The sequence below is a fragment of the Bufo gargarizans genome, chromosome 5, assembly GCF_014858855.1.
Source record: "Bufo gargarizans isolate SCDJY-AF-19 chromosome 5, ASM1485885v1, whole genome shotgun sequence".
NCBI lineage: Eukaryota > Metazoa > Chordata > Amphibia > Anura > Bufonidae > Bufo > Bufo gargarizans.
The window spans coordinates 398,125,971-398,142,997 of NC_058084.1; positions in this window are offsets into that span (position 1 = coordinate 398,125,971).

The window sequence follows — 17,027 nt, forward strand, 5'->3', positions numbered from 1 at the left end:
CACGACAATCCAAATTGAGCGAGCAACCCGTGTCATTGAAAAGCCCCTCTCAGTCCACGACTATAACCTTCACATGGGAGGGGTGGACTTCAATGACCAGATGTTGTCTCCGTATTTAGTGTCCCGCCGCACCAGAGGCTGGTATAAGAAGGTGTCTGTATATTTAATTCAATTGGCTCTGTATAATAGTTTTGTTCTCTACAGTAAGGCTGGGAGAACACAATCCTTCCTCAAATTTCAGGAAGAGATCATCAAGAACCTCCTGTACCCAGGAGGTTCCGTGGCCCCATCCACCAGTGTAGTTAGCCGTCTTCACGAGCGACATTTCCCCAATGTCGTTGCTGGTACCTCAACCCAACCATCCCCCCGAAAAAAATGTTGTGTCTGTAGCAGGAGTGGAATAAGGAGTGACACCCGCTATTTCTGTCCTGACTGCCCTGACCACCCTTCCCTATGCTTAGGGGAGTGTTTCCGGAAGTACCACACACAGGTACACCTAGCATAGGGATCACATCTCACCAGGACAGGCACACAGGGCTATTAGGGCCCATTTACACACAGAGCTGCTGCAAACCTCTCCTTTCACCTGGGACAATGCATAATGCACTTCGCCACATCTTCGCCACATTGTCCCATGGGGAAGGAGAGGTTTGTCCTATAAAGGTAAAAAAAAAAAATAATCACCAGTAAGCAAAAAGGTTAACATTCAGTTCAAAAAGTTAAAGTTTATATGTTCTGTTCAAAAGTTTTTATAAAGATAATAAAATTATTGCGTTGCGGCCTGGTTTTTTCTTTTTTGTTTAGTTTTTTTTACCTTCCAGGTGGACCAACCGATCGACTAGCTGCAGCACTGATGTGCATTCTGACAGAAGCATTGCGCTGCTATCAGATTACACACAAGTCTGTGTATGCGGCGCTGCAAGACGAGATTTCTCCTCTGCAGTAAAAGATACGTTTGCCGAGGCATATGAGCTGAGGAGGTGGCGGTGTTCATATGCTTTGGCAATCCTGGCAATGATTTATTCATCCACATCGATTGATGTGAATGGAGAAATCGGGTTTGCCAGGGCATACGAGCTAAGTGGGTATGGATGTTGGGCGGAGCTCCTATGTCCTGGCAGACGCCTTTCCCCTCCTTTTTTTTTTTGGGCAGAGATTTTTTCATCCACATTGATCGATGTGAATGAAGAAATCTGTGCCGTTCATTTTTTTCTTTCAGCCCAGAGGCTGAACGGAAAAAAAAATCTCATTACCTGTATGCTCAATATAAGGAGAATAGCAGAAACTCCTAATGCTGGCCATACATGTAATGATCGCGGAGACCCTCAAATGCCAGGGCAGTACGAACACCCCACAAATGACCCCATTTTGGAAAGAAGACACCCCAAGGTATTCGCTGAGGGGCATATTGAGTCCATGAAAGATTGAAATTTTTGTCCCAAGTTAGCGGAAAGTGAGACTTTGTGAGAAAAAACAATAAAAAATCAATTTCCGCTAACTTATGCCAAAAAAAAATGTTATTTTTTGTCACAAGTTAGTGGAATATGAGACTTTGTAAGGAAAAAAATAAAAAAATCATCATTTTCCGCTAACTTATGACAAAAAATAAAAAATTCTAGGAACTCGCCATGCCCCTCACGGAATACCTTGGGGTGTCTTCTTTCCAAAATGGGGTCACTTGTGGGGTAGTTATACTGCCCTGGCATTTTAGGGGCCCAGATGCGTGAGAAGTAGTTTGCAATCAAAATGTGTAAAAAATGGCCTGTGAAATCCGAAAGGTGCTCTTTGGAATTTGGGCCCCTTTGCCGACCTTGGCTGCAAAAAAGTGTCACACATGTGGTATCGCCGTACTCAGGAGAAGTTGGGGAATGTGTTTTGGGGTGTCATTTTACATATACCCATGCTGGGTGAGAGAAATATCTTGGTCAAATGCCAACTTTGCATAAAAAAATGGGAAATGTTGTCTTTTGCCAAGATATTTCTCTCACCCAGCATGGGTATATGTAAAATGACACCCCAAAACACATTCCCCAACTTCTCTTGAGTTTGGCGATACCAGATGTGTGACACTTTATTGCAGCCTAGGTGGGCAAAGGGGCACACATTCCAAAGAGCACCTTTCGTATTTCACCGGTCATTTTTTACAGATTTTGATTGCAAACTACTTCTCACGCATATGGGCCCCTAAAATGCCAGGGCAGTATAACTACCCCACAAGTGACCCCATTTTGGAAAGAAGACACCCCAAGGTATTCCGTGAGGGGCATGGCGAGTTCCTAGAATTTGTTATTTTTTGTCGCAAGTTAGTGGAATATGAGACTTTGTAAGGAAAAAAATAAAAATAAATAAATCATCATTTTCCGCTAACTTGTGACAAAAAATAAAAAGTTCTATGAACTCACTATGCCCATCAGCGAATACCTTAGGGTGTCTACTTTCCGAAATGGGGTAATTTGTGGGGTGTTTGTACTGTCTAGCCATTGTAGAACCTCAGGAAACATGACAGGTGCTCAGAAAGTCAGAGCTGCTTCAAAAAGCGGAAATTCACATTTTTGTACCATAGTTTGTAAACGCTATAACTTTTACCCAAACCATTTTTTTTTTGCCCAAACATTTTTTTTTTATCAAACACATGTAGAACAATAAATTTAGCAAAAAATTTATATATGGATGTCGTTTTTTTTTTTTGCAAAATTTTACAACTGAAAGTGAAAAATGTCATTTTTTTGCAAAAAAATCGTTACATTTTGATTAATAACAAAAAATGTCAGCAGCAATGAAATACCACCAAATTAAAGCTCTATTAGTGAGAAGAAAAGGAGGTAAAATTCATTTGGGTGGTAAGTTGCATGACCGAGCAATAAACGGTGAAAGTAGTGTAGTGCAGAAGTGTAAAAAGTGGCCTGGTCATTAAGGGTGTTTCAGCTAGGGGTGTTGAAGTGGTTAATAGAGTGATAGATATAATAGATAGGTTCGGGTTTTTCTCTGGATTAAAAATAAATTGGGGAAAATCACATATGATGGTATTAGGGAAGGGTATACCACAGAATACTTCAAGGGTGCATGTATTAGAGCAAACTGAAAGTTTTAAATATCTAGACATACAGATTTCTACAAATATACAAGATTATGAAAAGTTAAATGTAATCCCTTTGATAAAAGAATTGAGAACTAAAATACATATATGGAAAAAATTGCCAATTTCAATGCAGGGCCGAGTGAACTTAATAAAAATGATCTTTCTTCCAAAGATACTGTATGTGTTACAAAATGCCCCAATTTGTTTATCTAAGAAAAATCTTAAGTTGCTGGACACTTTAATGGGGTAATTTGTATGGAAAGGTGATATCCCTAGGTTAAGGAGAGAAGTTCTTCAACTTCCTGTAAAAGAAGGTGGACTAGCAGCTCCCAATTGTTTTTTTTATTATTCAATTGCACAATATAGTCAGGTAAAAGAAAGTTTAAAAGGAATAGTTGGGAGGGACGAATTAACAAAAATGGGATGGACTGGGGACACAAATCACTTAGAGGTGTTGGAATCAGGAATACTTGGGAGAACTTTTTCAGGTAATAGGATAATGAATTTAATGGAATATATATGGGGGGAAATTAAAAAAATATTGGATATTAAAGGATATTTGCAGTATATACCTATATGGAAGAATATGCACTTAAAGGAAGTACAAAGGATTAGACCTTATATAGATTGGGAAAGAAAGGGGCTGAAATATTTAGCGCAAATATTTGAGGAAGACAAATTGAAGGACTGGGCTACTTTGGTAAGGGAGTTTGGGATTCACCAAAAAGATAGTTATAAATACCTCCAGCTCAAAAATGCCATTAGAACATCAGTCAATTTAAATAAATGTGATAAGCAACAATTAAATAGATTAGATAAATTTACTAGCGGAGAGGAAAAAAGTAGAAGCACAGCAAAAAGATATAGAATTTTGATGGAAGTAAAGAACAGATTAAAATAATGGCCAGAGGACACTGGGAAAAAGAATCTTTAATTCTTACAGAAGAAAAATGGAATGATGCTCTTAGAAGTTATACTAAGGTCTCAGAAAGGGCCTCACATAAAATTTCCCAGTTTTTCATTGTTCATAGGTTACATTGATCACCATGGATGCTAAAAAAAAATGGGGGTTAGAGCCTCAGATAAATGTCCAAAATGTGGGGCCGAGAGGGCCGATCTTATGCATTGTTTCTGGAGATGTCCTAAATTGATAAGGTATTGGAAAGATATTTTGGAGATAATATCATTATATTTGGGTATCCAGGTTATTGAAGATCCAGTCCCCTGTATTTTGGGGGCCATGACACATCTTAAATTAAAAAGAGAGATACAATTAGTATTGGGTAAAGTCTTATTTCAGGCTAGATTGCTTATTCTTCGAAAATGGATAAATAAAGATCCCCCTACAGTGGGACACTGGCAGGAAGCAGTGCTTAATTTGATAAAACAGGAACAGGCGTTTGGGAGATATAGGGCTAGAGAGGAAAAAACTGATAAAATATGGAAGAACTGGTGGAAACAGAGCCATGGTGTTTGATAAAAGTTTTTTGTTTTTTTCCCCTCTTCCCTCTCTCTCTCTTCTCTCTTCTCTAAATTGGGGGGGGAGGGGTGGTGTTTTTTCAGGGTTTAAAATATGTATTTATGGATGTTTATTTTATTGTAATGGACCCTTTGGACGGTCCGATATTGTATATGTTTTTTGTATAATGCATAATAAAAAAACGATTTATATAAAAAAAATATATACCTCCGGCCACATAATCACTTGATCTTTTCTGTACGGTGAATGCATAATTTTTGGGGCCTGTAATCTAACTGGCCAACAGTAAAATTGTTATATGGTGACCGCCTAATGTACCTCTAGCCACATTATCAATTGTTCTTGTCTGTACAGTGAATGAATAATTTTTGGGGCCTGTAGTCCACTGGCCTGCAGTAAAATTGATATCCATTGACGGTCTAATATACCTCCAGCCACATAATCACTTGATCTTTTCTGTATGGTGAATGCATAATTTTTGGGGCCAACAGTAAAACTGTTATACGGTGACCGCTTAATGTACCTCTAGCCACATTATTAATTGTTCTTTTACGGTATACGGTGAATGAATAATTTTTGGTGCCTGTAGTCCACTGGCCTGCAGTAAAATTGATATCCATTGACCGTCTAATATACCACCAGCCACAAAATCACTTGATCTTTTCTGTACGGTGAATGCCTAATTGTTGGAGCCTCGGAGGAATTCAACTCCTGTAATGACCATGTGTTATCGAATTTCACCTATTATCATTTGGGGTTTATTCAAGAGGGGTGATTTCGTTAGCCGCGTTTTGAATCCAGTTTAATATTTTTAGTTCTTTTAAACATATGTATTTTACATGTATTTGTACTGGCCTGCAGTAAAATTGATATCCAATGACCATCTAATATACCTCCAGCCACATAATCAGCATGCCACATTTTTGACAGGTTCCCTTTGAGACGCATAAAAATGGCCCCTGATTAAAATACACATTTTTTGTGGGAATTTTTGTCATTGATCCCCCTCTGTCACTGTCGATCTTGTGGGACGATTTTTGCACTTCCTGTAAGTATTTGGTGGCTGCAATAATGACCTGAAGGTTTTTCAGGTTTGCCTGCCATTAAAATGAATGGGGCCCGCCGCAAACTTGCTGTTCGCGAACATTTCATTGCGTTCGCACGATCGCGGTTGGCGAATCGTGCCGGACGATATTTCGTCCATCACTAATGGTAATCACAGGCCTTATTCTTAGCCACCACTACAGAGAGACAGTCAGTTTAAAAATCTGAGTGGAGCCTATCCTATAACGACTAAGAGAAGGAAGTACAAGTATGTAGCTGATAGACTAGCTCATCTTGGACACGGTACCATCCAGGATAGAGCAAAAATGGCTCCAGAAAGCAGACCAGATACAAAAGAGGTATAGGGAAAGACCAGTAGAGGTGACTAGTCTTAAAAAGCACAGCAAATCACAGTTTGGCCAACCTGTCTATATCTCCACAACCAAGTATTACACCCCATATCTGGGTGCTAATGCGCAAGCCATTTAGCAAAGTGCAGAGTAAGAAAGATTGCATCAATTATTTTAAAAAGACATCCTTTGGCGTATGATTACCTGTGCCGCTGTGAAATCATTAACGTCCAAGGATACTGCATTTCTGTGTAACATCAGCCAGTTCATTGCAAGTATTACCCGTTCTGAACTGTTTGTATTTCAATTCTTCAGTAAAGAACCTTTCTGCTGACAACTGTCTCCTCATTGCTTCCTGCTCTACATTTACACCACAAGGTGTTGGGACTCTGTCTTGCACTGTAAAACCATCAGCACTAAGGGCACCTTGAACGTCATCTGGGAGGAGGATCCCAAGAACTGGTGTGTGCCTCGAACAACTGGTGTGGCTTTCCTGTAACAGCACATCAGCCCAAGGAGCTTCAGAACTGTGAGTACAAATTACTACGACACCCATCGGGCCACATCTACCATCATTCACACGCCCGTGTGGCACACTGTTATTGTCTGACCTTTTAAAAGAGGCCTTAGGACATAACCAGCAGGTTTGGGGTGATTGCCCCTTATCAGTGTAGAGCAGAGAGTACTAGCTTAGCTTGGTGAAAGGTCTTTGAGATCCAAGGGTTACTATTATAACATTCCAACTGGTGGTAAAAGTGGGACAGCTTTCTTTTGTGTATTGAAAAAATACCTTATTTGCATACCTTTTTCCCAGAGGACCACTATAGGACCCCTCACACCAACTAGGCACTCTCCACAAGAGAAATTGTAGCTCCTGAATCACTGAGGGACACAGAAACCAACTGATAAAAAGGTTTGAATAATCAGGTAAAGAGCCCACCTTACACACTAGTGGCAGTAGTATGTGCAGGATGAAATGCCACCAGCCTGTCCAGCAGGAACCATTCTACTGTCGTTGTCATTCACTGGGGTTTGTGCATATAGCAATGGGTTGGTGAAACTGGCAAAACAGTGGGCTACCTAGATTTTTGGAAGCTAAGTGATTGTTCAGTTGTTCTTCTATGATTACATGTTTTATCATTATATCTTTTGATACATTGTACACTCCTTGTATCTTATTATTATAGTCATTTCAGTAAACTACAATAATTTGCTTAGCTTTAGTATATGAACCTGTAAAGTCTGAAAAGCCTTGAATCCACTGTAAAACATTGTACAATGTAAGGCTAAAAATAAATAAATTTAGCAAAAATCACAGAGAAAAAACTAAGATAATAACATCCTGCACGATATGATAAGTAAATATGCGGATGTCCATGGCTACATTTATGAAGAAAATGAAGACACAGAAAACAGATAATAATGCACTAACACAACAGATGCAAGGACTAAGCCCTGAGACTCTGAACCAATATATTTTGATCAAAACACATCTGTGCCCGCCAACCAGCGCCAATGTGGTTTCAGTCAGGCAGGTCCTACTCTAAACCTACCTATGCCGTATGGGCATCTATATTCAGGAGAGCAGACCCTGCACATATAGTCTACTGCTCCTAGTCACCTCTATGTGCACCAAGCAACCAATGAGAGGAGGAGCCTAGACAGCTATATGTACCAGCCTAATCAAGGTCGCCTGTTAGATTGGCCTCATATATATATTTAGGCCTCATGCACATGACTGTATTTTTGGTCCACATCCAATCTGCATTTTTTGCAGATCAGATGGGGACTAGAGTTGAGCGGACACCTGGATGTTCGGGTTCGAGAAGTTCGGCCGAACTTCCCCAAAATGTTCGGGTTCGGGATCCGAACCCGATCCGAACTTCGTCCCGAACCCGAACCCCATTGAAGTCAATGGGGACACGAACTTTTCGGCACTAAAAAGGCTGTAAAACAGCCCAGGAAAGGGCTAGAGGGCTGCAAAAGGCAGCAACATGTAGGTAAATCCCCTGCAAACAAATGTGGATAGGGAAATGAATAAAAATATAAATTTTAAATAAATAAAAATTAACCAAAATCAATTGGAGAGAGGTCCCATAGCAGAGAATCTGGCTTCACGTCACCCACCACTGGAACAGTCCATTCTCAGATATTTAGGCCCCGGCACCCAAGCAGAGGAGAGAGGTCCCATAACAGACAATCTGGCTTCATGTCAGCAGAGAATCAGTCTTCATATCATAGCAGAGAATCAGGCTTCACGTCAGCCACCAATGCAACAGTCCATTGTCAGATATTTAGGCCCAGCACCCAGGCAGAGGAGAGAGGTCCCATAACAGACAATCTGGCTTCATGTCAGCAGAGAATCAGTCTTCATATCATAGCAGAGAATCAGGCTTCACGTCACCCACCACTGCAACAGTCCATTTTCATAAATTTAGGCCCAGCACCCAGGCAGAGGAGAGAGGTCCCGTAACAGACAATCTGGCTTCATGTCAGCAGAGAATCAGTCTTCATATCATAGCAGAGAATCAGGCTTCACGTCACCCACCACTGCAACAGTCCATTGTCAGATATTTAGGCCCAGGACCTAGGCAGAGGAGAGAGGTCCCGTAACAGACAATCTGGCTTCATGTCAGCAGAGAATCAGTCTTCATATCATAGCAGAGAATCAGGCTTCACGTCAGCCACCAATGCAACAGTCCATTGTCAGATATTTAGGCCCAGCACCCAGGCAGAGGAGAGAGGTCCCGTAACAGACAATCTGGCTTCATGTCAGCAGAGAATCAGTCTTCATATCATAGCAGAGAATCAGGCTTCACGTCAGCCACCACTGCAACAGTCCATTGTCAGATATTTAGGCCCAGCACCCAGGCAGAGGAGAGAGGTCCCGTAACAGAGGATCTGGCTTCATGTCAGCAGAGAATTAGTCTGCATGTCATAGCAGAAAATCAGGCTTCACGTCAGCCACCACTGCAACAGTCCATTGTCAGATATTTAGGCCCAGCACCCAGGCAGAGGAGAGATGTCCCGTAACAGAGGATCTGGCTTCATGTCAGCAGAGAATTAGTCTGCATGTCATAGCAGAGAATCAGGCTTCACGTCACCCAACATTGGAACAGTCCATTGGCATATATTTAGGCCCCGGCACCCAGACAGAGGAGAGGTTTATTTAACTTTGGGTTGCCCCGCAATATAATGGTAAAATGAAAATAAAAATAGGATTGAATGAGGAAGTGCCCTGGAGTACAATAATATATGGTTAAGGGGAGGTAGTTAATGTCTAATCTGGACAAGGGACGGACAGGTCCTGTGGGATCCATGCCTGGTTCATTTTTATGAACGTCAGCTTGTCCACATTGGCTGTAGACAGGCGGCTGCGTTTGTCTGTAATGACGCCCCCTGCCGTGCTGAATACACGTTCAGACAAAACGCTGGCCGCCGGGCAGGCCAGCACCTCCAAGGCATAAAAGGCTAGCTCTGGCCACGTGGACAATTTAGAGACCCAGAAGTTGAATGGGGCCGAATCATCAGTCAGTACGTGGAGGAGTGTGCACAAGTACTGTTCCACCATGTTAGTGAAATGTTGCCTCCTGCTAACACGTTGCGTATCAGGTGGTGGTGCAGTTAGCTGTGGCGTGTTGACAAAACTTTTCCACATCTCTGCCATGCTAACCCTGCCCTCAGAGGAGCTGGCCGTGACACAACTGCCTTGGCGACCTCTTGCTCCTCCTCTGCCTTGGCCTTGGGCTTCCACTTGTTCCCCTGTGACATTTGGGAATGCTCTAAGTAGCGCGTCTACCAACGTGCGCTTGTACTCGCGCATCTTCCTATCACGCTCCAGTGCAGGAAGTAAGGTGGGCACATTGTCTTTGTAGCGTGGATCCAGCAGGGTGGCAACCCAGTAGTCCGCACACGTTAAAATGTGGGCAACTCTGCTGCGTTGCGCAGGCACTGCAGCATGTAGTCGCTCATGTGTGCCAGGCTGCCCAGGGGTAAGGACAAGCTGTCCTCTGTGGGAGGCGTATCGTCATCGTCCTGCCTTTCCTCCCAACCATGCACCAGTGATGGGCCCGAGCTGCGTTGGGTGCCACCCCGCTGTGACCATGCTTCATCCTCATCCTCCTCCACCTCCTCCTCATCCTCGTCCTCCTCGTCCTCCAGTAGTGGGCCCTGGCTGGCCACATTTGTACCTGGCCTCTGCTGTTGCCAAAAACCTCCCTCTGAGTCACTTCGAAGAGACTGGCCTGAAAGTGCTAAAAATGACCCCTCTTCCTCCTCCTCCTGGGCCACCTCCTCTTCCATCATCGCCCTAAGTGTTTTCTCAAGGAGACATAGAAGTGGTATTGTAACGCTGATAACGGCGTCATCGCCACTGGCCATGTTGGTGGAGTACTCGAAACAGCGCAACAGGGCACACAGGTCTCGCATGGAGGCCCAGTCATTGGTGGTGAAGTGGTGCTGTTCCGCAGTGCGACTGACCCGTGCGTGCTGCAGCTGAAACTCCACTATGGCCTGCTGCTGCTCGCACAGTCTGTCCAGCATGTGCAAGGTGGAGTTCCACCTGGTGGGCACGTCGCATATGAGGCGGTGAGCGGGAAGGCCGAAGTTACGCTGTAGCGCAGACAGGCGAGCAGCGGCAGGATGTAAACGCCGGAAGCGCGAACAGACGGTCCGCACTTTATGCAGCAGCTCTGACATGTCGGGGTAGTTGTGAATGAACTTCTGCACCACCAAATTCAGCACATGTGCCAGGCAAGGGATGTGCGTCAAACCGGCTAGTCCCAGAGCTGCAACGAGATTTCGCCCATTATCGCACACCACCAGGCCGGGCTTGAGGCTCACCGGCAGCAACCACTCGTCGGTCTGTTGTTCTATACCCCGCCACAACTCCTGTGCGGTGTGGGGCCTGTCCCCCAAACATATGAGTTTCAGAATGGCCTGCTGACGTTTACCCCGGGCTGTGCTGAAGTTGGTGGTGAAGGTGTGTGGCTGACTGGATGAGCAGGTGGAAGAAGAGGAGGAGGAAGCCGAGAAGGAGGAGGTGGCAACAGGAGGCAAAGAATGTTGCCCTGCGATCCTTGGCGGCGGAAGGACGTGCGCCAAACAGCTCTCCGCCTGGGGCCCAGCTGCCACTACATTTACCCAGTGTGCAGTTAGGGAGATATAGCGTCCCTGGCCGTGCTTACTGGTCCACGTATCTGTGGTTAGGTGGACCTTGCTACAGATGGCGTTGCGCAGTGCACACTTGATTTTATCGGATACTTGGTTGTGCAGGGAAGGCACGGCTCTCTTGGAGGAGTAGTGGCGGCTGGGAACAACATACTGTGGGACAGCAAGCGACATGAGCTGTTTGAAGCTGTCTTTGTCCACCAGCCTAAATGACAGCATTTCATAGGCCAGTAGTTTAGAAATGCTGGCATTCAGGGCCAGGGATCGAGGGTGGCTAGGTGGGAATTTACGCTTTCTCTCAAATGTTTGTGAGATGGAGAGCTGAACGCTGCCGTGTGACATGGTTGAGACGCTTGGTGACGGAGGTGGTGGTGGTGTTGGTGGTACATCCCCTGTTTGCTGGGCGGCAGGTGCCAACGTTCCTCCAGAGGCGGAGGAAGAGGCCGAGGCAGCAGCAGCAGAAGAGGCCGAGGCGGCAGCAGCAGAAGAGGTAGCAGGGGGAGCCTGAGCAACTTCCTTGTTTTTAAGATGTTTACTCCACTGCAGTTCATGCTTTGCATGCAGGTGCCTGGTCATGCAGGTTGTGCTAAGGTTTAGAACGTTAATGCCTCGCTTCAGGCTCTGATGGCACAGCATGCAAACCACTCGGGTCATGTCATCAGCACATTGTTTGAAGAAGTGCCATGCCAGGGAACTCCTTGAAGCTGCCTTTGGGGTGCTCGGTCCAAGATGGCAGCGGTCAGTAGCAGGTGGAGTCTCTTGGCGGCGGGTGTTCTGCTTTTGCCCACTGCTCCCTCTTTTGCTACGCTGTTGGCTCGGTCTCACCACTGCCTCTTCCTCCGAACTGTGAAAGTCAGTGGCACGACCTTCATTCCATGTGGGGTCTAGGACCTCATCGTCCCCTGCATCGTCTTCCACCCAGTCTTGATCCCTGACCTCCTGTTCAGTCTGCACACTGCAGAAAGACGCAGCAGTTGGCACCTGTGTTTCGTCATCATCAGAGACATGTTGAGGTGGTATACCCATGTCCTCATGATCAGGAAACATAAGTGGTTGTGCGTCAGTGCATTCTATGTCTTTCACTGCTGGGGAAGGGCTAGGTGGATGCCCTTGGGAAACCCTGCCAGCGGAGTCTTCAAACAGCATAAGAGACTGCTGCATAACTTGAGGCTCAGACAGTTTCCCTGGTATGCATGGGGGTGATGTGACAGACTGATGGGGTTGGTTTTCAGGCGCCATCTGTGCGCTTTCTGCAGAAGACTGGGTGGGAGATAATGTGAACGTGCTGGATCCACTGTCGGCCACCCAATTGACTAATGCCTGTACCTGCTCAGGCCTTACCATCCTTAGAACGGCATTGGGCCCCACCATATATCGCTGTAAATTCTGGCGGCTACTGGGACCTGAGGTAGTTGGTACACTAGGACATGTGGATGTGGCAGAACGGCCACGTCCTCTCCCAGCACCAGAGGGTCCACTAACACCACCACGACCATGTCCACATCCGCGTCCCTTACTAGATGTTTTCCTCATTGTTATCGTTCACCACAACAACAAAAATATTATTTGGCCCAATGTATTGTATTCAAATTCAGCTGAATATAAATTTGAGGCCTAGTATTTAGGCGCTGGGTGACAGGTATAGATTTACTGACAGAATTAGACTTGGAAATGCACAGTAGCGTGTGTGTGAAGTTATTCAGAATGACCCTATGTGCACCTTGAATCTGATATACCCTTTTAGGGATGTATTTAAAGTAGGCCTGATACAGCAGAAACCACTAAATTAGGAAATTGCTAAATTGGGTATTGTATTTCAACCCAGAACAAAAAATGTGCTTTGACGGACACTAAATAACTTGCCCAGCCAGAACAGTACAGCAGTAACGACAGATTTAGCGGGATATAAATTTGAGGCCTAGTATTTAGGCGCTGGGTGACAGGTATAGATTTACTGACAGAATTAGACTCTGAAATGCACAGTAGCGTGTGTGTGAAGTTATTCTGAATGACCCTATGTGCACCTTGAATATTATATACCCTTTTAGGGATAGATTTCAAATAGCTCTGATACAGCAGAAACCACTAAATTAGGAAATTGCTAAATTGGGAATTGTATTTCAACCCAGAACAAAAAATGTGCTTTGACGGACACTAAATAACTTGCCCAGCCACAACAGTACAGCAGTAACGACAGATTTAGCTGGATATAAATTTGAGGCCTAGTATTTAGGCGCTGGGTGACAGGTATAGATTTACTGACAGAATTAGACTTGGAAATGCACAGTAGCGTGTGTGTGAAGTTATTCTGAATGACCCTATCAGCACCTTGATTCTGATATACCCTTTTAGGGATGTATTTAAAGTAGGCCTGATACAGCAGAAACCACTAAATTAGGAAATTGCTAAATTGGGAATTGTATTTCAACCCAGAACAAAAACTGTGCTTTGACGGACACTAAATAACTTGCCCAGCCACAACAGTACAGCAGTAACGACAGATTTAGCTGGATATAAACTTGAGGCCTAGTATTTAGGCGCTGGGTGACAGGTATACGTTTACTGACAGAATTAGACTGGGATATGGCCAAAAAATAACCACACTATTGATGGTTAAATGCACTTGGTGTGACAGCTTGACCAACCACACTACTGAGGGTTAAATGCACTTGGTGACAGGCGCAGCTTGCCCCTGATGTAGTATATGGCCAAAAAATAAACAGACTATTGCTGGTTAAATGCACTTGGTGTGACAGCTTGACCAACCACACTACTGAGGGTTAAATGCACTTGGTGACAGGCGCAGCTTGCCCCTGATGTAGTATATGGCCAAAAAATAAACAGACTATTGCTGGTTAAATGCACTTGGTGTGACAGCTTGACCAACCACACTACTGAGGGTTAAATGCACTTGGTGACAGGCGCAGCTTGCCCCTGATGTAGTATATGGCCAAAAAATAAACAGACTATAGCTGGTTAAATGCACTTGGTGTGACAGCTTCACCCTGATGTAGGCTTTAGCCAAAAAACAACCACACCATTGAGGGTTAAATGCACTTGGTGACAGGCGCAGCTTGCCCCTGATGTAGTATATGGCCAAAAAATAAACAGACTATTGCTGGTTAAATGCACTTGGTGTGACAGCTTCACCCTGATGTAGGCTTTAGCCAAAAAACAACCACACCATTGAGGGTTAAATGCACTTGGTGACAGGCGCAGCTTGCCCCTGATGTAGTATATGGCCAAAAAATAAACAGACTATTGCTGGTTAAATGCACTTGGTGTGACAGCTTCACCCTGATGTAGGCTTTAGCTAAAAAACAACCACACCATTGAGGGTTAAATGCACTTGGTGACAGGCTCAGCTTGCCCCTGATGTAGTATATGGCCAAAAAATAAACAGACTATTGCTGGTTAAATGCACTTGGTGTGACAGCTTCACCCTGATGTAGGCTTTAGCCAAAAAACAACCACACCATTGAGGGTTAAATGCACTTGGTGACAGGCGCAGCTTGCCCCTGATGTAGTATATGGCCAAAAAATAAACAGACTATTGCTGGTTAAATGCACTTGGTGTGACAGCTTCACCCTGATGTAGGCTTTAGCTAAAAAACAACCACACCATTGAGGGTTAAATGCACTTGGTCGCAGCTTGTGCTGGCGCACCACAAGACACAAAATTGCCGCCGATCACCCCAGAAAAAAGTGACTGACAAACGGTCTGGGCAGCCTAAAAACAGTGAGCAATTGAGTATCAGCAGCTCAATGATCCACAGCTGCAGATCGATCACTGGATGGAGTCTTTTGGAGGAGTTAATCAGCCTAATCTCGCCCTACTGTCGCAGCTGCAACCTCTCCCTACGCTAATCAGAGCAGAGTGATGGGCGGCGCTATGTGACTCCAGCTTAAATAGAGGCTGGGTCACATGGTGCTCTGGCCAATCACAGCCATGCCAATAGTAGGCATGGCTGTGACGGCCTCTTGGGGCAAGTAGTATGACGCTTGTTGATTGGCTGCTTTGCAGCCTTTCAAAAAGCGCCAAGAAAGCAACGAACACCGAACCCGAACCCGGACTTTTACGAAAATGTCCGGGTTCGGGTCCGTGTCACGGACACCCCAAAATTCGGTACGAACCCGAACTATACAGTGGGGACCCATTCATTTCAATAGGGCCACAAACGATATGGACAGCACACCATGTGCTGTCTGCATCTGTATGTCCATCCCGTGGCCCTGTAAAAAAATAAAATATATAGAACTTGTTTTGCAGACAAGAATAGGCATTTGTGACAAGGTGTGGGACCTGTGGAAGGGGAAAATGAGAAAGCACACGGCCAGTATCCATGTTTTGCGGTTTGTGGACTGTAAAAATAGGTACGTTTGTGTGCCTTGGGCCTTAAAGGGAACCTGCCACCTCAAAATCACATATAAAACCACCAGCATTACCTTATAGTAGCCCCCAGTGATGCGTTTGATCCGGTAATCTGATGCTCCATATATGACAAAAACGATGTTTAGATCACCAACAGCGCTATCTCCCCAGTCAGTCTGAAGTCAAGGGGGCAGCGGCCTCTATGCTTCAAGTCAAGGTAAGCACGTGCCCTAACTGTCCCCTCTTCTGTGTGATTGACATCCTGCAGTGCGGCCTGGGATCGCATTAGTCTCCTGCATGCGCGGTGTGCTGATGAAACCCGGATAACTGCGGGAGCCGGGATCGCGCAGTAACAAGGAGCGCACCGCGCATGCGTGAGACTAACCCAATCGCAGGCCACACTGCAGGATGTCAATCACACAGAAGAGGGGACGGTTAGGGGGCGCGCTTACCTTGACTTGAAGCAAGGAGGCCGTTGCCCCATCAACTTCACACTGACTGGCGAGATAGCGCTCATGGCGATTAAAGCATTGTTTTTGTCATATATGGAGCATCAGATTACCGGATCAAACACATCATTGATAACAGACTGGGGGCTACTACAAGGTAATGCTGGCGGTTTTATATGCGTTTTTGAGGTGACAGGTTCCCTTTAACCTGTTAATCTATATCTAGAATACATTTTTATTACGTCTAAGGAAGCAGTCCACTCATCATTCGCATGATGCAATAAAATAAAAGCATTTACTGCTCATGTTAGTGTTTGTACTATTTTGTAGTAAAAAGAAAATGCTGCATCTTCTACCATAAATGACCCTTTTAATCATGAACTTTTGAGGGGAACCTAAGCGTCAAAATGATTAATTTCTCTGTGATTAGTATCAACTCATGATCTAGATCTAGTTAAGAACATGAACGGATAAATAACTCAATGAAGTGTTTGGATAGTTATGTATTCGACATCCTGCGTGCAAGTTCCACACTGTACCGATGAATCAGTCATCTAATATGTGACAGTGCAGAAGTGAAGTTACGGTCAGGTAGTAATAATCTGTTCTGAAGATCACAGACATCCTATCTATTGCCTACAAAGTGAAAACAATTCTTTTGTATTCCTGAAGATGAAGGGTTTAGTCGGAAATCCTTTAATTTTTCCGCAGGAATATTAATCACGTTTGACATACTAAAAGTGTCCAATCAGGGGGGTCACTAGGAAAAGCTGGGCCTCATAGCAAACCTTAGAATGGGCCCCTCACCATTCAGTATGAATATTATAGGTATATTAGGGATGAGTGAACCCGACGTTTACAGGTTTGGCGTTTGTGCGGTGGAGGAATTCTGTTATGGATTCCATTAGCACAGAATATAACGGTATTCTATGATGGAAGGCAAGACGGAAGTCTTAAAGGTTTCCGTGCTAATGGAATCCATAACGGAATTCCTCTACCGCCTGAGCTTCCGTTCTGCCTTCCGTCATAGAATACTGTTATATTCCGTGCTAATGGAATCCAATACGGAATTGCTCCACCGCCC